Source organism: Perca flavescens, chromosome 6 (genome assembly GCF_004354835.1).
Source record: "Perca flavescens isolate YP-PL-M2 chromosome 6, PFLA_1.0, whole genome shotgun sequence".
Lineage (NCBI taxonomy): Eukaryota > Metazoa > Chordata > Actinopteri > Perciformes > Percidae > Perca > Perca flavescens.
The window spans coordinates 8,722,685-8,743,167 of NC_041336.1; the positions used below are offsets into that span (position 1 = coordinate 8,722,685).

At 42.6% G+C, this 20,483-nt stretch overlaps 1 protein-coding gene across 5 annotated transcripts in view; it reads left to right on the forward strand.

The window, feature by feature from the left end:
* Positions 1-20,483, forward strand: part of sema6cb (semaphorin 6Cb) — a 167,724-nt gene that overhangs the window by 55,670 nt on the left and 91,571 nt on the right. For all 5 annotated transcript variants that reach the window (XM_028579971.1, XM_028579970.1, XM_028579973.1 and 2 more), the window contains one exon: positions 13,851-14,039. The gene's annotated coding sequence lies outside the window, so the exon portion shown is untranslated. The remainder of the gene's footprint in view (positions 1-13,850; positions 14,040-20,483) is intronic.

The window sequence follows — 20,483 nt, forward strand, 5'->3', positions numbered from 1 at the left end:
GCAGAGGGGGAGAGAAACATTAGCTTGTCTAAACGCTGTGCCACAACTCTTCTTCTACGGTTACTGTAAAATAACACTGAATACTCTAAGGGATGTGTACAGGGATGTCTATGAAATCCTGTCAGGTTTTGAAACTTGTCTTCAGAAAACAAAAAGGCGGAAAAATGAATCTGGGTTGATGCAAAGTAAATATTGAGGAAGAAACCTGACTGTTAAATTTACTCTTTTAAAAAAAAAAAAAAAAAAAAAAAGTAGTCAGTTAGAAATACATAGGCGATGATTGGTTGAAGATTAAGTTCAGACAACGCTGCTCTTAAATCCTTGCAAAAGAGATGGGAGTCTGGATGCAGAATAGACTGTTGTGGTGAAATGTCTAGCCTGGCTCCGCCCTCCTGCGTACTTACCAGTCCCTCCCAGAAAATCGCGATTATGCGATCGCATAATTCAATACATAATCAGCCAAAGTCCGCATATTTATGCGGGGACCGCATTTTTTCAAATACACCGCACTTTCGCCGCATAAAAATTGCAGATTTACGCGCAAAATATGCGGGGCTTGCATGATTTCATAATCCCCGCATTTTCGTTGCAAAAAAGTCCCATATATCTTAGCAGAAAGTTGAAAAATGTTGTGTTTACTTCACAGAAGAGCAGCCATTTTCCCCTGTTGCCATGGGAACGTTATGAAGTGACGTAATTACGCGACGTGAACATCATCGAAAAGCAGGGTGTTGGGGGAATCACTTTTTTTTTCTCTTTTTCATCAAACCACAGTTTTTGCAAGTTCCCGCAATTTCATCGCATAAAATTGCATAAATATCCCACATATTCCATCGCATTATTTAAGTAAACGTGCCGCATAATCAAGGATTTTTGCCATTTTTATGGAAGGACTGACTTACGCTCATGCTTTTATTTCCCTTCAGTACTACAAATGAAGTGTACGAGAGTCTGGTAGGACCGGGCTAGAAATTGTCTGCTATAGACGAAGATGAAATTGGCGTCATTTCAGAGCGTTATTATAGCGAGCTGGTAAACAAAACGTTTGTGCGTGCGTGTCACTCTTGTGTTACACACCACCACAGGGACCAGCAGGTTAGGGGAGAGAATGTCACCCTACAGGATGTCCTGATGCGCTCAGAGATATAGCATGTGGAATGTGGCCCCACTCTACCAGCCACTTTTGTTGACGAGTCTCTTTAACCTAAAACCAGAGAGAAAACTGCATCACGCAGATAAACATTTGGAATAAAACCTGTGAAAATGGGGCATTGAGTGAGTAATTATTTCTCATTATGGTCTTCTCTGTTGTAGAACACTTAGAAGCTTATAAGCGGTTTGAACTTTTGGCATTTCCTAGCTCTCATTATAGATGATTGTAAAACACCCTCTATTACTATATGAAAACTACCATAAACGCAGAGTAACATGTAATTGTGAGATTTCTCTAGGTAATGTTTTTTTTTTTTTTTTAAATGATCTCAAACTACCACCTCTGACTTATAGAGCCAGACGTTTCTTCTTTCCACTGTGACCCTCAAGAAGGTAAATGGAAACAAAAGAAACTGAATTAAAGTAAACAAAGAGTAGATGTTTTTACTTTTATGTATTTGATTTGACCTTTATTCAACCAGGATGGTCTTTTGAGATGTAAAGCTCCTTTTTTGTGAGTCCTGGCCAAGAGTGCAGCACATTCAGGCTCTAAAGGAAGAGGTTTGAGGAAAGGAGAGAGGGGGGAAAAAAAAGAACGAGGTTAAAAAAAAATTTTTTAAACCATTTTTTTTAACAGAAAAGTAGGACAAAATAAAACCAATGTATTAAAACACAATTCTTCCATTTGGCCATTTCCATCTTTAACAATGTCCAGGACTCTGTTTTTAAAGCCTTTTCACATGACTGTTAACATGAGTGTTTGTAATTTCCAAAAAGATGAAGCGGCCCACCTAAAGGCTTATTTTGTGGCAATTTTTGAGAATATGCACTCAAAATCGAAAACCTCCCATAAGAGTGAAACCCCACTTAGTTTGAAGCATTTCTGGCATTTAATGGCGTCAGTCAGTCACTTAGACCAAGTGCAGGACAAGTGCATCCGTCTGGTGCTTCAGACATAAAGGACATTATCTGTCACTGCACTTATTACCAGCCTCTTGCATTTAGATCGGATGTGACCTCTGACTACCTTCGTTAACTTTGAAATAATTAGTGTTTCACATAAGCATTTAAAGCGCCCCACCCACCAGCAGTCAGCAGTCTACCTGTGGCAGGATTGTCTATCTGTGGCTGCCTGTTGGAAGGATTTTAAGACAATATGAAATCCCATCTACCACCTTGATGCCTTGTTTACTGAAGAGCTCTGCACATCGGGGAAACGGGCAAACGTTGGGGGAGGAGGGGGAGATAGCGTTGACAAGGCAACGGGAGCTCATTATCTCGTCGTCTATGCTGGTCCACGGCGCGCCATTGATGGGTGCCAGAGGAGAGTTTGGAGCAGACAGATGGGGTCGCACCCTACGTTTCACACACAAGGCGATTGAGCAGGAATAACACGTCCATGGAAATGACATGTCGGCGCTGTAATCCAGGATTACCTGTCTGCCTTGCTCTCCTTCGCAGTGCGTCTGCATGTTCCGTATCAGACGAGATAACAAACGGTGGCTCAGCCTCAACCGCTGCGGGACTGTGTTTGATCTGTATTGTCAAGATACAAAATGTGTGCAGCGGGCGCCTGTCTTTCTCACCCTCCGTCCGCTCATCCTCTGCTGACCGGTTTTTGACGGGATGCGTGACATGGGGACAGGTGAGACCGAGGCAGTTCAGCTAGAGGGGAAGGATGTGTTGCTGTATGTTGTGCGGTCAACATACCGTTTACTGCTCGTAGCAGATTTGGTCTGGGACAGTGATCCCGGCAACTGTACTAAAGAATGCAAACCAAATCTGCTGCAGGTATCATTTCTCATTGACGTAAAGAAGGCGGGCAGAGCCACGATAACAAATGCCACCTCTGTTTTGTATAAAGCGCATTTTAATGTTACAGCATGTATCAACAGTTGCTCAAGTTTTGAGGAACATGTGCATCCCTAAACACCTCTGAAAGCAAAGTATAAGAGAAGGTCCTAGTAGCCTAAAGCACACTACATTTTATTACAGAGACACCGTTAATGCGCCAGCCATCCAATCTAAGACCTTCTGAATGGGAAGAGTTAAACTTTCAAATAGCTGTATTTGATAAGGCAGTCATACAGAGTTCTCTTTTTTTTTTTTTTTTTTTTCAGAGAGAAATGAAAACTAAGAGAAACATTTTTAAAGTGAGCATCATAAAACCACGCATCCATTTTACAAGAAATAATGACTACAGTTTAACAAAGTTATGAATGTAAACTGTTTGCTCCAATACAATAAAAGGTTGTAGTCTTTTTGTTAGGTTTTTTTTTTTAGTATTGCTGGATTTCCTTTTTTAGTTTTGACTGAATTTAGGCATCTGCCCCAGATAACAACCAAGCTGACTAGGTTGCTTTCTTTTTGTTGTTGCAACTCGTTGTTTTCCATTGAACACTGGTTGTGCCATGGCAGCTGTCTCTGCTAATTGGTGTATGTTGTAGTCCACTTTGTTGTATTCAAACTTGAGTAGTAAAATGTTTGTCATGCGCAAGTTTCATCCCTCAAGATCCAATTTGGTACTTTTTTTTTTTTTTTTTTTTTCCCACATGATCCTATATAAAAATGTAATGCCATGTAGTTTTTTTTGCGGTTCACACTGATTAGAAAACAAGCAGGATGTGGAGGCAAAACTTCAGAATTGGACACTTTTCAGCCTCAGCGAGGGAGCGAGCCAAGGAGATCTACATCAGCAGCTCTGTGGATGAGGACGGTCCTCAGAGATTGCCTTGGACTGCAGCCACTAGTCAGATTACAGCCACAGGAGTCTGGAGAAGAAAAACCTCCAACGAAACAGCCCAGACTCGCGCCATCGCAACATTTTTATTCTAGAGTACGACGACTAATTTCCTGAGAGTTTGCGAGCTGTTTACATTTCCGTCTCTCTGCAGCGAATTGCACGGTGTTTTCTGCTGCTGGTGTTTACCGAGGGAACTGAGTGGGAGAAAGGGATTTGGTGGTGTTCATGATTTTGGTTGGGAGCACTGTGGCAGCCTGCAGAATTTTTAGTTGGCACAAATAGTCCTACAGTTTAGAGAGCAGGCACAGATTGGACATGTTGGATTCCTTTTTAACGAAGGCTCGTTCCTCACTTGTGTGCATCATTTGCGAATGTCCAAATATTTTCTCCAAGGGCACATGAAGTCTTGCAGAAGTTGACGTTCATGCTGAGTTGAACAATACAATAACACTGTGATTACATAAACCCTTAGTTAAATCTAATCAAAGCAAAATGTGTAAAGGTTGATCTTGTAACTTTAAGACCCACAGAGAAAGTATAACATGACATGTTGCTGCCATTTGTTGAAAGTTTTTGTGAATGGTCCTATACAGCACAGGCACCATATTTTCTTTTCTATCTCCATTTCTTTTTCATACACATAGCATAAAGCATTTTAACAAATGACCATTCATGGAACAGTAACAACATCCCAGACAGCACTGCAGCCAAGCAAAGAATTCAGTTGCAGTGTAAAGTATGTAGGTTGCAAAGGCAGGGACAAAAGCACACACAAGGCACAACTGTTTTTATTTATGGCGCCTTTCCAAGTATTGTCTGAAAAATGCAGACTTTTGAGTTAACTTTAATGCTCTATGTAAGGTTTGCTGAGTGTGCAAACACACACAAGACTAGTCTTTTACTAGGGGCAGGACAGCTTCTCCAGCACCATTTGCTCTTTCAGTGCCTTGCTCAAAGGGCTGTACACGGTTATTGTTGGACAGTGGAGAAAAACCCATCCATGCTGTTTTGAGTGAGATACGGGTTTCTGAATGTGTCCTACCTTCAGTCTCCGGGTGAGCTGCTCAAAATCTGCACGGCTTTCTACGTCACTAGCCGAAACGTGGGGCTTGGGGGCTAACCGTTAGTAAGCTAGCGCTAGCATTCTAGCTCGTTCTCAATGACAAAACTACAACACACACAAATTCACCCTAATCTACAAAATAAATCGTATAGAACTACTTGCATGTCCCTGTTCTGCAGGTATTCCACGCAAAGTTGGAAGTGCGCCCCCATTTAGAAGAAGTCTCCCGGCTAATCCTGCCTTGTACTGACTGAAGTTAGAGAAACAGCTAGCTAGCCCTTTGTGATCTTTACCTAGCTACTGCACATGTGCGACTGCCAACAAAGATGTTACAGAAGTTGAGAGGTCTCACTCTGTAGATAAAACCGAGACCTGACACAGGGTGAAAAGAGGAGCTGCAGCAATGTGCAGTACAACAAAAATATGGTGGTTTTTATTTTTTTAAATCAAACCATGTTAACATATTCTGATACAATCTCAAATTACAATTATGAACCTGAAAATGAGCATAATATGGCCACTTCAAGTACCACGTGTGAAACTGATTGAGCGCTCTGCTTCTGTGTTGAGCATACAAAGAAGTCTTGATGTCAACAAATTGAAGGGCTAAATGTTTCCTCTCTGTCAACATATATAGGGCCTGTACTGATGCCACATTTCGCTTCATTGCCATTTCTTTGTCAGCTCACATGAAGTTCACTTGACATTTTCCAATATATCTGTCAAATTTACTGGAAGGACAGAGAGAAGAAAAACAACATACCAACAAAACACACACACACAGATACAACACAATCTGTTGAGTATTCTATTTGGCCAATAACATCCGAGAGATTCACTAAGGCAAATCAAATATTAAAAGACATTCATACATCCAAATTGATGCGTCACAGTGGGAGGGAGACAATTGCTGTAACTGCGAAAGAGGGTGGGTGACAAGATGTAAAACGAATGGCAGTCTATGTCTTACTCTCACACACATAAATACTCTGTATATAAAAGCCCAGAGAAATGTATGTGTGCCTGCAGAGGAAAGTATTTGTATCCTTATGTTTGCATAAATATGAGTTAGGGTGTTTTTTAGCAGAGTGAGCTTGGGGGAAAAAAGGCGCCTTTCAGAATAATGTGCTCTTTAATAAAGACACAGGTTGGCAGATTGGGAGTGTCAATGCTTGTGGCACGCAGCCTCTTCAGGTGATTTATGAGCGCGCTGCTAGGCTATTGCATTATGGGCCCCAGTCCTATTCAGTGAGGGTGATAAGAGCAGCCCACCTCTATTGAATCACTGCAGGTACAAGCGTTTTGTTTTAGTGGAATATCGCTGCTTTTTGATAAAGGAATTAAGTATGGGGAGAATCTAATCATGTTGTCTGCTCTGCAGCTGTAGCTCATCTATGAGGTTAGCTTTTGTCCTTCAGAGTTTGAAGAGCATGTTCAAGGGGAGATGGCTTGGAATTGTTTGCTCCTTCATTGAATTTCAAATTTTGGATCTCTCTTTATTGTGTAAACAATATTATGCATCAGACTTGCATGAAGCAACAAAACCACAAGTATTTTTTTTTTTTTTTTTTTTTAACCTCTTCAGGACAGCCTCCATTTATTCTAGGACAAATCTCAGCAGAACAATTTCTCCTTCAATTCAAAACCATAACGCTTGAAGAAAAGGTGCATTGCAATTTCCTCCCACTCTGTGTGGCTTTGGACCTGGCCTCGTGTTGGCAGAGAGGCGAGAGGCCAACACAGCGAGGCCAGAGTTCACGCCGCAGAGCGCCGCAGCCGAAAGGCCAGTTGTCAACCGCCGGCGGAGGGAAAAACAATGGGGCGTCAGCCACAGCAGTTTGCAAAAAGGACGAGTCAGGGTCGCTTTCAATTAGCACAGCATCTCGTCACTGCAGTGAGCCACAGGGGCTGAGAGGGGGAGGAGGAGGAGGAGGAGGAGGAGGAGGCAGCCTTGGGCTTAGCGAAGGAGAAAGGAAAGAAAGCAGGTACAGACCAAGACGGACAGAACTAAAGGCAGAGCGGCGATCTCAGTCACCGCACAGTCCTAAGTATAATGGGATCTTGCATTTAGGGCTGGTCCGAATACCATTTTTTGAGCTTCGAAGCTTCGGTAGTAATGAGCATCGAATATTCGAAGCTTCGGCGAGAGGGGGCTGAAAATATTATCTCTAAAGGCAGGAATCTGTATGCGTCTGTCTGTTTGCATTTTGATTATTTTGAGAACCTTTCATCCCAACGACTTCACAAGGGAGTGCCGTGTTGTATTTGGTGCAATATAGACAGACAGGCCAGACGCGTTCAGAATTAATAAAATTTTAACCTTTCAAGGATCACCGTCCCGTCAACGGGACACTTTGTGACTGGGGCGTCTCTGTAACCTCGATACAACTTCCACTCATGAGCGTTTTTATAACTTTAAAGCATTAAATCTTTAAAATATACAGCCATGTACACAACTGTTACAAAGTAACAGAAAATAAAACAATTCAGTTTTATGAAGATTCTGGCCGAATCACAACGGAAAAACGCGAAACAGTTTTCCATTTCCGCACTTGTTAACGCAGCTAGCTTCTCTGCCAAGTCAATGCTCGAAGTGGGCGTCATCGTGTACCGACAGCAGCTGCTGCTGCTGCTTCTTCTTCTTCTTCTTCTTCTTCTATTGGCAGTTAACCAACTTAAATGTGCATTACCGCCACCAACTGGACTGGAGTGTGAACGAGAGATAAATAAATATTCGTTCGGTGTGTTGGTATTCGATTTGAAAATTTGACATACGAATATTTGTTTTTTTTTTTTCAGCCCTACTTAAATTTAGTCTTTATTGTAAATTCAGCATAAACTGATTATGGTCCATACATTGTCATCTTTATTTGTGGTTGTTACATGTCTCTCAGTGAGACATTATTACAGCAAGTCAAACCTTACAGTATCGACCACAAACGACTTCCAGCAAGTGCTGGGTCACAGGGTGCATGTGTGAGTCTGATTGGGATTATCTGGCATTACCTTCAATTGGGTACAGGTCTTTACTTTAAATCAATGATGTCAGAATTGGGAACCGGTCGCCAAAACCAAAGTATTAACCCACTGAAAGCTGAGGTGGATGATATATTTAGTTCATCAAACCTGCTTTCTTTCAAAAGTATCAAGGATTGGGTTTTGATTGTTTGTCTTGGGATTTTCATGATTTCACGCAGTCCTTGAGCCATCTGAAGGCCAACGGCAACTCTTGGCAGTTTCTGACTGCAGGATGTGTTGGCTTTATTGCCCTTTTGGGATGATGTGCCAACAGAGTCCAGTGTTGGCAGTCCAACCAAGGTCCATCTTTAGACATTTGCTGCTAAAGCGGTAGAGTGAAGCAGAGAGCAGCTTTATCAGATATGAGGGACTGACTCAGAACTGCCTCCCAACGGGGGAGTTGGCACTTCACCCTGACAGGCCCTCAAGAACTCATTTGTGACAAAGAAAAAGCATAAAGACTCATCTCACTGTCAAAGATACTGAGAAGGACCGGTCTCCTTACGACTCATGACACTAGATGAGTGGTTCAAAAAGCAGGCGCTACTGTATGTTGGCGAAGTCCATCATTGGCGTCAGGGTTGGGCGGTATCCAAATTTTGATACCATTAAACCTCCCTATTTTACCGCGCTATACGGTATTACCGTGACTAATTAAAAAGTATGACGTAAGGCTCAGACGGCGTCACCAAACTGTTGAAGAAAACTCAGAAACTGAATACCAAACACTAATACTGAAACAATAATAACATAACAACTTAAAAAAATCTACTTTCTCCTCCACACCGTCACGTGATGACAGCCACAGATAATTACATAAATTGTATTTCATATTTAATCGTTGTCTCCTATATAAGTGCATTGCATAATTTTTTATGACTGTATTGAAACTGATACCATTGTTATTTTTAAGACTTGGTACGCGGTACACCGTATTAGAGCCCAATCCTAATTTGCGCTCCACCTCCCATTTCTGATGACGACATTGAGTAAGAGCTGTGAGATGGATGTGGACGTGTTTCCTTGTTTTTTTTTTTTTGCATTTGGGCCAATTTTGTGTCTCTGACAGGCTTCTCAGAAAATCATTTGTTTCCAGAAGTGGAAAACGGCGCCGTTATTGTGCTAAACATACCAATGCACGCTGAGACTGGTCCCCGAGGTTGTCCAGAGTCAGCAGAGCAGGATACGACTCGCAATGGTCTGACGGTGTAGAGGCAGGCTGAGACCAATAATGCAATGCAGCTCCATATTTGGATGACATTATCCCCCCCAGAAGTGTGAGGCTATTTATGTTGAGTGTGGGTGTATGTAATGAGTGTGGCCATACCAATGTGACAATTAGTTTGGTACTCAGAAACTAATACACGCGTGCCTGCCTCTCCACTTGTTGGGAATGAAGACATGATTTTGAAAAAATAATTGCAGTGGTGATGTTGATACAGGGCTTGAACGAATGTGATGTCTAAGCCTAATGCCGGAGTTAATAAAGTATCCAGTGTTTCATTTTGATACGAGGATGGAAATGTTCCAAAAGAACGTTTTGACCAAGAGACACTTTTGCTGTTTACTGTTATTCAAACCAAGGGAAATTGGAATTAAGTAGAACAACTTCCCACAGACTGCCAGTTAAGGTCCTGATCAATTCTGCAATAAATGTCCTCAAATAAAACTGCATCACATTTATCATGTTGGAGGTTATACAATGACACTAAGTGGCCAGTAATTGATTTTTAATTACATGCAAGTATCAGTCTGGAATCCTGACACACTCATTTTTAGTCCAAACTGAGTTACAACAATAATTAGTGTCTTAGACATTTGAGATTGGAAAAAAAATCTTGTTGATATTTGCAGATTCTTTCAGCAGCTTCACATTTAGTTTGCCCCTCAGACTCAAATATGTACGCCACAGCTTTGATGTGTGTTTTTATTAGTTATATCTCCAAAGGACAACCGGGAGATTAAGTGGAACTCAATCTCCCCACACCTCTGCACCCTTTAGCAAATGGCTGTGTTCAGCAACCCTATCATTACACACATTACATGAAAACTGGAGAGTAGTGGGCCTTGTCATGTCATGTTTTCCAGATAGTGATAGCTAACAAGACACAAATGTGCGAATGGGAGGGGGAAATTGTCTCAAATGAAAACGGCAAATAACAGCAGTGTCTTCTTCAGTTAGCAGTGTGGTCAGTGCAGCGGAGTAGTTTTCTTTAGTACGCAGGTGCATTGTAGCGAGAGGCCTGCAGAGAATTGAGCATTTACTAGACATTTTTAAAGCAATAGTAATAGTGGGTTGCACTTTGATTGAATTCTTGTTTATCACACGGACTCTGGCTATTCTTTCCTGAGTTGTACATCTCAGAGGAGAGGAGATGAGTGATTCCTAATCTGAAAAGTCCTTTTTTTGGTGGATATTTCTCAGCCGGCCAGGCTCCTCTCCCCTTGCACTTGTCAGGCCCCCCCAGTCTATTACATTCTCCTCCTTTTCTAAAAGGCTGCAATTAATCTAATTAGTAATCAATCATCCGTTAGGCCTCCCGCCTCCTCTGTGCTAATGGGGGATATGACAGGCCTGGAACTTGCATTATTAATACCTCCATTCCTGGAGCCCAGGGCCCCCCTGACGCCCGTGGCCAGGGGCCATTGATCACTACCACAACCCAGTGAGCACTGCAAGGCCTACAGGGAAATATCCAGAGTAGTGGGAGTGGAGATAGGAAATGTGGTGTGTCAGTCTGTGTGGGATGAATCTGTTTAGGGTGCTTTAGGGTTATTTTGGTAAGGGAAGGATTTTGCCAAATTTGCTTGGGGGAAGTTGAATATCCTAAAAGTGTGCTGCTCATGTTTGAAGGAGATGAGGGATTGTACGAGTGGAATTAATAGGAATGTGCTCCGAAAAGCTCATTTGGTTAATGGGGCTCACCTCAAAACTATTATGGTGGGGTAAGGGGGCCTCTCTGGGGGACTATTTCTAGAAAATGAGATTAGAAATTATGGGACGCCACTAACGCTGGGGCACAATAATGGCAGCGTGGCAATGAAACAATCACGGCAACATTATCCTTCATCTCCCATGCGTTATATGAGCACCCAATATAATAGCCCCAGCAGCTGAAGTTACCAGCGGGGGGGGGAGGAACAGCTGAACAAAACAACAAAACCTCTTCTGCCTCATGGTTAACTGTTACCTTCCAAACACACACAGGGCCATCCTGTGTCCTCTTTAACTGAATGTGGTAACTCTAATTTATATAACCTTTGTGCCAGCGGCTGTTAATCGTGTGGGTTATCCAGTCTACGTGTTGTTTTTGAGGACATGCTGTTATGACTTTGGTGCTCACAGGGCCTGGGCAATAATTCAACCAGTCAACTTTCTGTGGAATCTAACTGTGATATGATCACATTGTGATTGATGATTTCAAGCCAATTTTTATTAAAAAGGTGTTACTGAAGTGTTGTGAAGAATTTTGTCCTTATAACCTGTTTTGCCTTACATCACTTTGATTATTTGGATGACAAATGGACAAAACTCACGGTTGGATCGGATCACGGTTTTGAGTCACGGATCAGATCGATTTTTGGATCAGCACAAAAAAAGAGGGGGAATTAAAATGATTTATTAAAAATGTAATGGCAATAACTTTTACCAATAACTTCTTTCACCAGTAAATTGCTGTTAAACGAGAAAAGGACATTTTACAATAACTACGAATGCACCACGAGTTTTACCAGACAACAGATGTTTCCCCACAAACAATTCTGGTTTCCTTGCACTAGCCATTTTCGTCGTCGTCTTCTTGTGTTTGGTTTCTTCTTCTACTGTTTGTAAACAGCGCGCAAGATTTATGTCCAAGCTCTGCCTCTTCTTCTCCGTTTTTGGTGAATTTCTGTAGCAGAAACAACGCCACCTTATAGGCCTGGAATATGAAGTAGCGTGTTGAGTCATTTACAAATGGAGCCGTTTGGATGCAAACCTTCTTGAAACGATGCCAGGGAAGACTGGGGGGAAAGGTTGTTTGGGTACGTGTGGACGTGGCCTAAGACACTCTTGGTTTTTGCTTACATTTTTCACCCATCTGTAGCTCTGCTTTGAAAAAAACATTCCTATTAAGAGTGTGATACTGATTTTGACCTTATCGCCCAGCCCTATTGATGGTGATGATTTTTGACAAGAGAAGCAGCTGCGGCCTGTCCACAATGTGACTGATGTGTGGGAAGGTGGAAGTAAGTGGTCAGAAGTTGCGTGTAATGGGGTTTAGTCATCTTTTTAAATACAATTTCAGAGGTGAAATCACTCACCACTACACCAGGCCACTCCCCGTGACTAAGACCTGGTGTCATTTGGTACGGCGGCCATAACCTTCCCACCAACCAGCCACGCATTCTGACTGCAGCGCTGCCGTCTTTACACCACACAGGTTAAGTCACCATCAGCAAGCATGCCAGGGCTGTCACACCGCTCAGCTTAATTTGCTGAAGGCTGGGGTTGTTAAGTATTTACAGGCCTTCAGTGGCTTTATGAAGCTGCGATGGGAGTCAGCGGCGGTGTTGAGCTCACGGCAGCTGCAGTCAGCTGCCTCATTCAGGAGGGATTGGGAAAGCAATGCAGCTCATCTGCTGCGCGCTGTGAGTCAGGGAGCTGGGTATGCTTCATCCATGGCTGAGGATGTAAGGAATCGCTCTGCGGTCCCAACCTCCATTCCCCCAATATATGCGTGTGTGGGTGATGAAATCTGTGTAGGAGGTAAGCTTAGTTACAGAAAATCCATGAGCCACTGGCCATTAGTCACCACTGGTCATCAGAGACACCTTTTTTGTGTGTTTGGGGGTTGCAGAACTTGCAAGAATCGATTTGCAGGAAGTTCATCATTCATGAATTGTCTTCAGTGTTGATTGTGTTTTGTTTTTTTTTCCCGTGGGGAGGCTGGGTAAATGATGACAGCATACAGTTGGTGAGATGAACTAACGAGTGTAAACCCCAGCTGTGCTGCATGAATGAGTCTCCTGAGAGCATAGATGAGCTTCAGGCTAATGAAAGTTTGGAATAGAAATATTTTTTGGTGGGGAAAAAGGTTACCAGCAAACATGATGAATGATGAGAAGTCACCTGGAAAAAACAAAACATGGATGATGCTGGCGTCAAACAAGATAACTGTAAATTAAGTTTACACTGATACCTGGCTATGAAGCTTTCATAGTCTTTCTGAGCATTGCTGTTCTTTGCAGCAGACATCCTAAGGTACATGAGTCCTGGTACTCACACAATATTACCTCCATATTGTCAATTATTAAAACAGATTTTGCATTTGGTCTCAAACAGAGTGTGGGCGGCGGTTTGGACAGAACTGAATAATCAACTCATTACTGTATGTGCTTCAAGTATACAGACTGGACGCAAACTTTTATATAATATTTGTATATGTTTTAGCATAGGTTCACTTAAAGGAGACTCCTTTTCAGGTTCATACTTGGGGTTTTGGTGTTTAGCCTAGATGCCATGATGTTCAAAAAAACAAATTTTTCTCATGCGGTCTCTCTGAATATACCTGTATTCGCCAAGGAAAAACTCATTTACGCAAATCTTGTAGTCTTCCAGAACCACAAAACGCCTTGGCCCTTTTCCTATCGTTGCCATATTTGGGCCTGTAACATCTGGCTCCATTTATGGCCTCTCTGCTTGTGTTAGCTGTGATGTTCTGACAGCAGAGTTACTGAGAAGATTACACTAAGAGGAGATGGAGCCCCTCTCCATGGGGGCTCTGAGGGTCAGCGGCCCTGTTTTTAAGCAAAAAGAGACAAACCACTGTTTCTCTTGTGGTGTTGTCCATTCTCATGTGTTTTTTCTTTTTTTGTGTGTGTTTGCTCTCACAGGAAGTTTGTTGAAGACTGAAGACTTTCCTAGAGGTAGAACCTCAAAAGGGGTTTCAACCCCTGACGCCCCACTAACTGCCCCATCTTCAAAACCCCGCCTCCAAGACCCCCGCCCTGCTGAGGTCACTTCCTGAGAGAAGTGCGAGGGGCTAAAGACTAGTGGATCGTTGGATGTGACAAAACCTCTCTGTGAGTTCAATTATGCTTCCTGTTTTTTTTTTTTTTTTTTTTTTTTTTTGCATTGTACACACATATCACCAGTTTTAGCTATTTGGCGCTTTGACCTTATTGTGGTTTTGGGGAAAGCAAAAACACCAGCCTTCTCAATCAAGGATCAATACAGTATCTCAAAATACTATCAGTTATTGTCTGACAGAGACAATCAATACAACTCCAGCAATATCCCAAACTGTATATATTTCCCAATGAAAAAATAAATAATAAAACGCAAAATACTGTTGGTCGTTAAGATGAATGCAGGAAATAATGACATATTTATGTGCTGTAAAACCAAGTTCACATCCTGTGAGGCTCAGTTTGGCCCACAATAACGGAGAGAGAATGGTCTGCCACTGTCTGGTAATGGCCCTCTGTTATTACACCCATACCTGATTGTATAAGCCAGTGCAGGTCATAATTTTCTAGTGTTTTTCCGAAGCGGCACAAAGACTCTCATGAGCTTTCGGTCACAGCTCTGCCTCACACACCCAGGTAGACAAATAGACACGTAGACGTGCTCTCTGCAACACAAACGCATTGTTTTTCTGGGGCGAGCATTGTACCCATGAGCTCTTATTTGCAGCGATTTGACTGTGCGAATGTTCACGTCGGGGCTATCTCTTTCAAAGCGGCACTATTGTACTATGATCCCTTTTTTTGGCTGGCCGTGCGTATGTGCGACACAAGGCCATTGTAGGGTATTGTGCGTCAGTCAAAGTGAATGGAATCCCACCACTTTTGCATCGCTCTCTGCTGACAGCGGGGAAACAATACATGCCGATTTGGTTAGAAGGTTGAGGATATAAGAACGAGGTGTTGAACTGAATCGCTGGCATCGCGGTGGCACGAGGGCCCCGTTGTGGACGGCCATTTTCTGCCTGTCATTACTGATGACACAAAGACGTATCAAAGGGGGTAAAATGGGACCGAACAGCAGTCAATGCGGGTGCACAAGCGTGAAACATGATCAGACCGCCGAGTTGAATAGAGGTATTATCGTGCCAAAAATGTGAGAGAGGGAGAGATGGAGGCAGACAGAGACTGAGTGGCATTGCTTTCATATCTTGTCACCCACTCACTTGACAATACTGGCACTGTGTTCTTCCCACCATAAGTGAATTGTATTGACTTTTCAACCATAAGTTTGCTGCATGTTTTGGATGTATGAACATTTGTTCATGGCCCAAATTCTTAACATGGGGGGGAAAAAAAAAGATCTTTGCATACCAAACAAAAACATCAGGAAGCTCTTGGTAAACCCTGCCCTCTGTCTTAATTTGCACACGTTTACAAGCAAATGTACTGAATGAAACTCATAACTGCATGATGTGATTGAAAGCCACTAACTTACTACTTTAGGAATTTTTTTTTGTAAGTTTTATGAAGAATTTTTCATGTTTTTTTTTTTTATAACACATTAACCCTGTTCTACACCCCACCACCTGTTGGCACGGACCTAGTGTTGGCACCGGTGTTTTCAGCTACCAAATTAAAGAAACCTTTCTCCAAGTCAGGGCCACACTGAGAATGCAGCTGTCGGTTTGTTTTATTATTATTATTTATTTATTTTTTATTAATACTTTTGCATATAAAGCTCAGACAAAGCTTCGGAAGAGAGAGGAGGCATGTGGCAAAGGTCCCGGTCTAGATTTAAATCCAGGGTGTTGCAGGTATCTGAGCCAGCTGGGTCACCAGGACGCCCCCGTGTATACTTCTTGTCTTTGCCCTCCGATAAACTCCAGTTGACCTCTCTCACTGTTGGCCCCGAGGGCTGCGGTCTTTGTCAGTACCCTGATTCTCTCATTCTTTCCTTTTCTTCCTCCTGGTCCTCCCGGAGTTGTGCTCCCGCTCAATGTTAAATGAGGGCAAGGCCACACTTGGATGTGCTGTTACAAATTGGCACAGAGGAGGCAGATGGTGATGGGGAGGAGACTGGTTGTCATGCCATTTGCTGCAGCGACAGGAATTGATCTCCGTGCCGCGGAGCAACCACACATGCTCCACTTGTGTAATCTTGACTTTGGTTACCCCCATATGCACAAACGCACACACAGATATACACACACCGCAGCAAACTCTGACACACATGCCACCCTGCGCCAGCCTTCCGTCCCCATTAGTATCAATGATGTGTGCAGCGGAGGCGCTTGCTAACTGTCAGAGGCTCTCTGCTTGGAGGGGCCGAGGGATGCTGAGGGATTTTGACAGAGAGACAGAGCTCAGACTAATGGTAGGCTGGTGGGACCCTGGGAGCCGCGACACACAGCCTACTATAGAGACGCATACCATTACTGACGCACCATACATGTCAGCAGGCTGTGCATGTGCTGTAAGCAGGCTGTTCAATTCACAGAGCTGTTGTCTTACCAAGGTTTACCCATGAGACTTTGCTACAGCTTGACTAAAATCCCCATGGGTGTTTTTCATGACTTCTGGTAAGATCGTAGTTTGTCTGACAGGACTGGCATCGCTCATTAGACAGTTTCCCAGGGAGGGGAAAATGTTCCCCAATTGGGTTTTCTTTACAGCTGGGTTGAGCAGGGATTTAAAAAAAAAAAAGGCTTAAATCATGTGGGGCTGTAACAGGAAACAGTATCTTAGCTCACAGGAGTTGACAAACTTTCTAAAAGGGCAACAAACAGAAAGTGCTCTACTCGCTAATGTTGGATCTCTTGAGCCTTTGCCAGAAAGATTTACCGGGCAGGTTGATAAATGTGAGCTTGCTGAGGTTTGTCCTAATGCGGGAACACAAAACAGTTTACAAGCTTAGCTCAACAGCAACACCAGCTCAACGATACGGCGATAATTGGACCTCAACGGATGTCATGGTAATAATTTTCAGTTTTCTCACATTTAATAAAGTGTGTGGAATTGTATGATTAAGTGGAAAAACTACACTGAACTGCGTTACATTGAATTGTTGACCTGGCAAATGAGCAAGTCATCCCCTCAAGACCTGGATTTTAAATCTGTAGATAAGATCTAATTTGAATGAATACAATCAAATCTAGATAAATGGAAATTGTCGAGATCGATATAAAGATTTATGGATCTGGAAATTGGAAACCCCCTCCTGCCCCCTTCACCGTCTCCCAGTTAAATCTGGTCCGACTGCAGTCCAGTGAAGACACTGTGCTTCATTGTGCTAACAGTAATACCGTTTAAACTTAAGAGTCTCATATTTGAGTCTATCTGGCTCGTAGAACTAGTCTAAAAACCCTCCTGTTGTTTTCCAAAGTGGAAGAATATCTGACATACAAAGTGGTCAAAGCCAAGCTTGCACGGTTTGGCCAAGCCATTTGGTAGCATGTCTTAATGTCTGCTGGCGTTTGACGTTTGTGGATTAAAAATGCAACCAACGGGTTTCAAGTTACCACATCGGTCTTAAAGGGATACTTCACCGATTAGCATTAAGCTTTGTGCCAGTAGAAACCAGGTAGTATTTTTGAACGATCGTGCTTCCCTCCCTCATGTCCCCCTGATGCAAGAGATAGCTGTATTGTGTGTCTGATGCAAAAATCGTCATTTTGCGTCATCAGAGGCTTTTTTCATTCAAAAATACTACCTGGTTTCTACTGATACAAAGCTTAATGTTAATCGGTGAAGAATCCCTTTAATGTAATTGCTTTGTTTGTGAATACTGAGCCATGATAGCTTCTGTTTGTAGCTTAACGAATAACACTCGTAAGTGAACATCACCAACTCTTTTTTTTCTTTTCTTTTTTTATATAGAGTAAGAACAGAGAGCACCAATCCGCCTAGTCGGGGTTAATCATAAAAATGCAGGTTGTTAAATGAAAGGGGTTTATTAATGGATCCTATTCTGTTTTCATTAAAAACCTGCGTTTGTTCTGTGGGCGGGACGATGGGATAATTGCTGGATTTAGCTCTCCTCACCTGGAACGTGACAGGATAACTTTCCCACGGTTGCTTAATATTCAGTGAACCTGCGAGGACTAAGCAGGGGATATCGATCAGCAGATGTGATGTATTTCCTGCCTTCCTGATGGGGATATGCAGAGTCATCTGTGTGGGAGTTGCGATGCTCCCTCAGCACCTCAGAGAAATCCTACAAGATACATGAAGAAAACCTGAGAAAACACATAATCAAAATTCTCAAATGGTATGAACCCTTTTCAGCATTTTTCCTCTCAAGCCGTGAAAAGAACAATTTTTTATATTGATCCACATTTTGCTGGTATTTAACAGTGATCTGATGAGCTTTATAATTACAGAAAGAACCATATCGACTTTTCCTCTGAAACATGCCTTTCAGGCTTCTCTTTGGATTTCAAAGAAACTTTGTGCTGACTTTCGTGTTCATCAGCGGCTAATTATCCTAACATGGGAAAGCTGAAGTGATGCAACTTCTCGGGGCTAGTTAAACATGCCAGCGTAGCAAAAGAAAAAACTCCCACAGCATGCAATGTTTTATGAGTTGTCCACACGCTATTAGACATCGGAGCCGCTGGAAAGGAGCCAGTTTGTTACAAGAACACACAAATGTGATTGCGTGTCCACGCTCGAACACAGACAGCAAGCTGCGAGGAGAAAAACGGCCCTCGCTTGGTGATAACAGCTCTTTCACTGTCAGCACAAACAATCTGCAGGCCTCGCTCCCCATAACCAGGACTAGTGTTTACATTTGCCACATTCACAGGGAAACAGAAAAGCTCCCAGAACATGGAGTGCAAAAACAAATCTGCAGCTGAGTTTAAATAAATCATCTCCCTGTAATGGGTAAGAAATCCCTCCAAAAGAGGATAACTGCTTCTACAATGTCAGCAAACACGGCTGCAGCCCTACAGCACAGCACTCAGCCTAAACATCTGTGTCAGGAATAGGATTCAGGTGCTGTCGATGGGTGCTTTACTTTAACCTCAATCCTCCCGTCCCTAAACAGTGGCATCCCCGTGCTCAGGTTTGAAACATTTAGTAAATGTGGATAATGAGGGTGGAATCGCTTCAAGTTGAGGTGAAAGTCAGGAAGCCCTCCAAAGCCGACTCCAGGCTGTTTATAATTACAATTTAAATGAGCAAAGGGTCAATTTTTGTCTTAAACAACACGTAAAGGTCACAAAATGGTGAATCTTATTTTAGAGTGGGTCTCAAATTAGGCTTAATTTATGGTAATGTTCTATGCTATTGAATAATGTTTACTTTGAGGGCCAAAACCCAAATTAATTCAATTATAATAAACCTCATATATTTGCCCATTAAAGTTGTGTCAGTTTTACCCTTCACATAACTCCTGTGCACATTAAAATTGATCTGTTTGGACACTTGGCTGGGATCCAAAATGTCTACTTGAGATGGAACAGGATCTTTGTTTTTTAGCTTTTGGCTGTTTGCACAGCTCGCTGCACGTGCTTGCCAAACTGAAATGGTGAGGCCAAAACGGAGGTGGACACGGATATTATGTCTGCCACAAATTAGCTCTGGATGAGATTATAAAAGCAGTTGCTATAGGTTATTTGTAACATCACATTAGCCCTTTTTCTACTGTAGTATAAACCATATGCCTGAACATAGTTACAGGCTACAGATTCAGTTACTATTTACTTGTTTTCCAGTGTGTTTGGTTTTTCTCCGATAGGATTTATCCAGAAACAATTTGAGCGCAACAGAAGGGGACAGTCTTACACAGAACTCGGGGTGGCTGTGGCTCAGTGGTAGAGCGGTCGCCTGCCAATCGGAAGGTTGGGACACTTTGAAGTGTCCCAGGGAAAGACACTGAACCCCGATTTGCCCCCGATGCTGTGCATCGGAGTGTAAATGTATGAGTTTTTATCTGATGAGCAGGTGGCACCTTGTACAGCTGCTTCGGCCACAGTGTATGAATGTGTGTGAATGGTTTATGGTTATGGTTAAAGCGCTTTGAGTAGTCAACTAGAAAAGCGCCATATAAATACAGTCCATTTACATTTACACAGAAATGCACTCTTTACCCAGAGAGAGAAGAATTGTGCTGTGGACAGTATCAGAATGCATTTTGCAAGGCAGCAGTAGATGTAGCAATCTGAAGCCAAGCTAGAGTCAAAAGACTTGGAAGGGAGAGGCTCAAGCAAGCCTCCAGTGTTTTTAATGACAGAATGTGCTCCGTCATTGAGAAGACTGATTAAAAGCCCTTTGTGTCATGGTCCGGGCGGCAAGAGCATATGGCCAAAGGGCTTAAGCACAGAGAGAAGACATCTGCAATACCAAATCACGGAGACAGAAGCAAGGAAATTAAATCGTAGAGATTAAAGTGAATCTCTTCCAGAGAAAAACCTCATTTGTGAATGCCACCAGTGAGTTGTTATACAGTTAAATGCATTTGTTAAAGAATAGGTTTACAATTTTTCAAAAAATCCTACAACAAAATATACACTTTATTCGTCTAACTCAGACTGCTGGAGCCTCATAGTAGCCTCT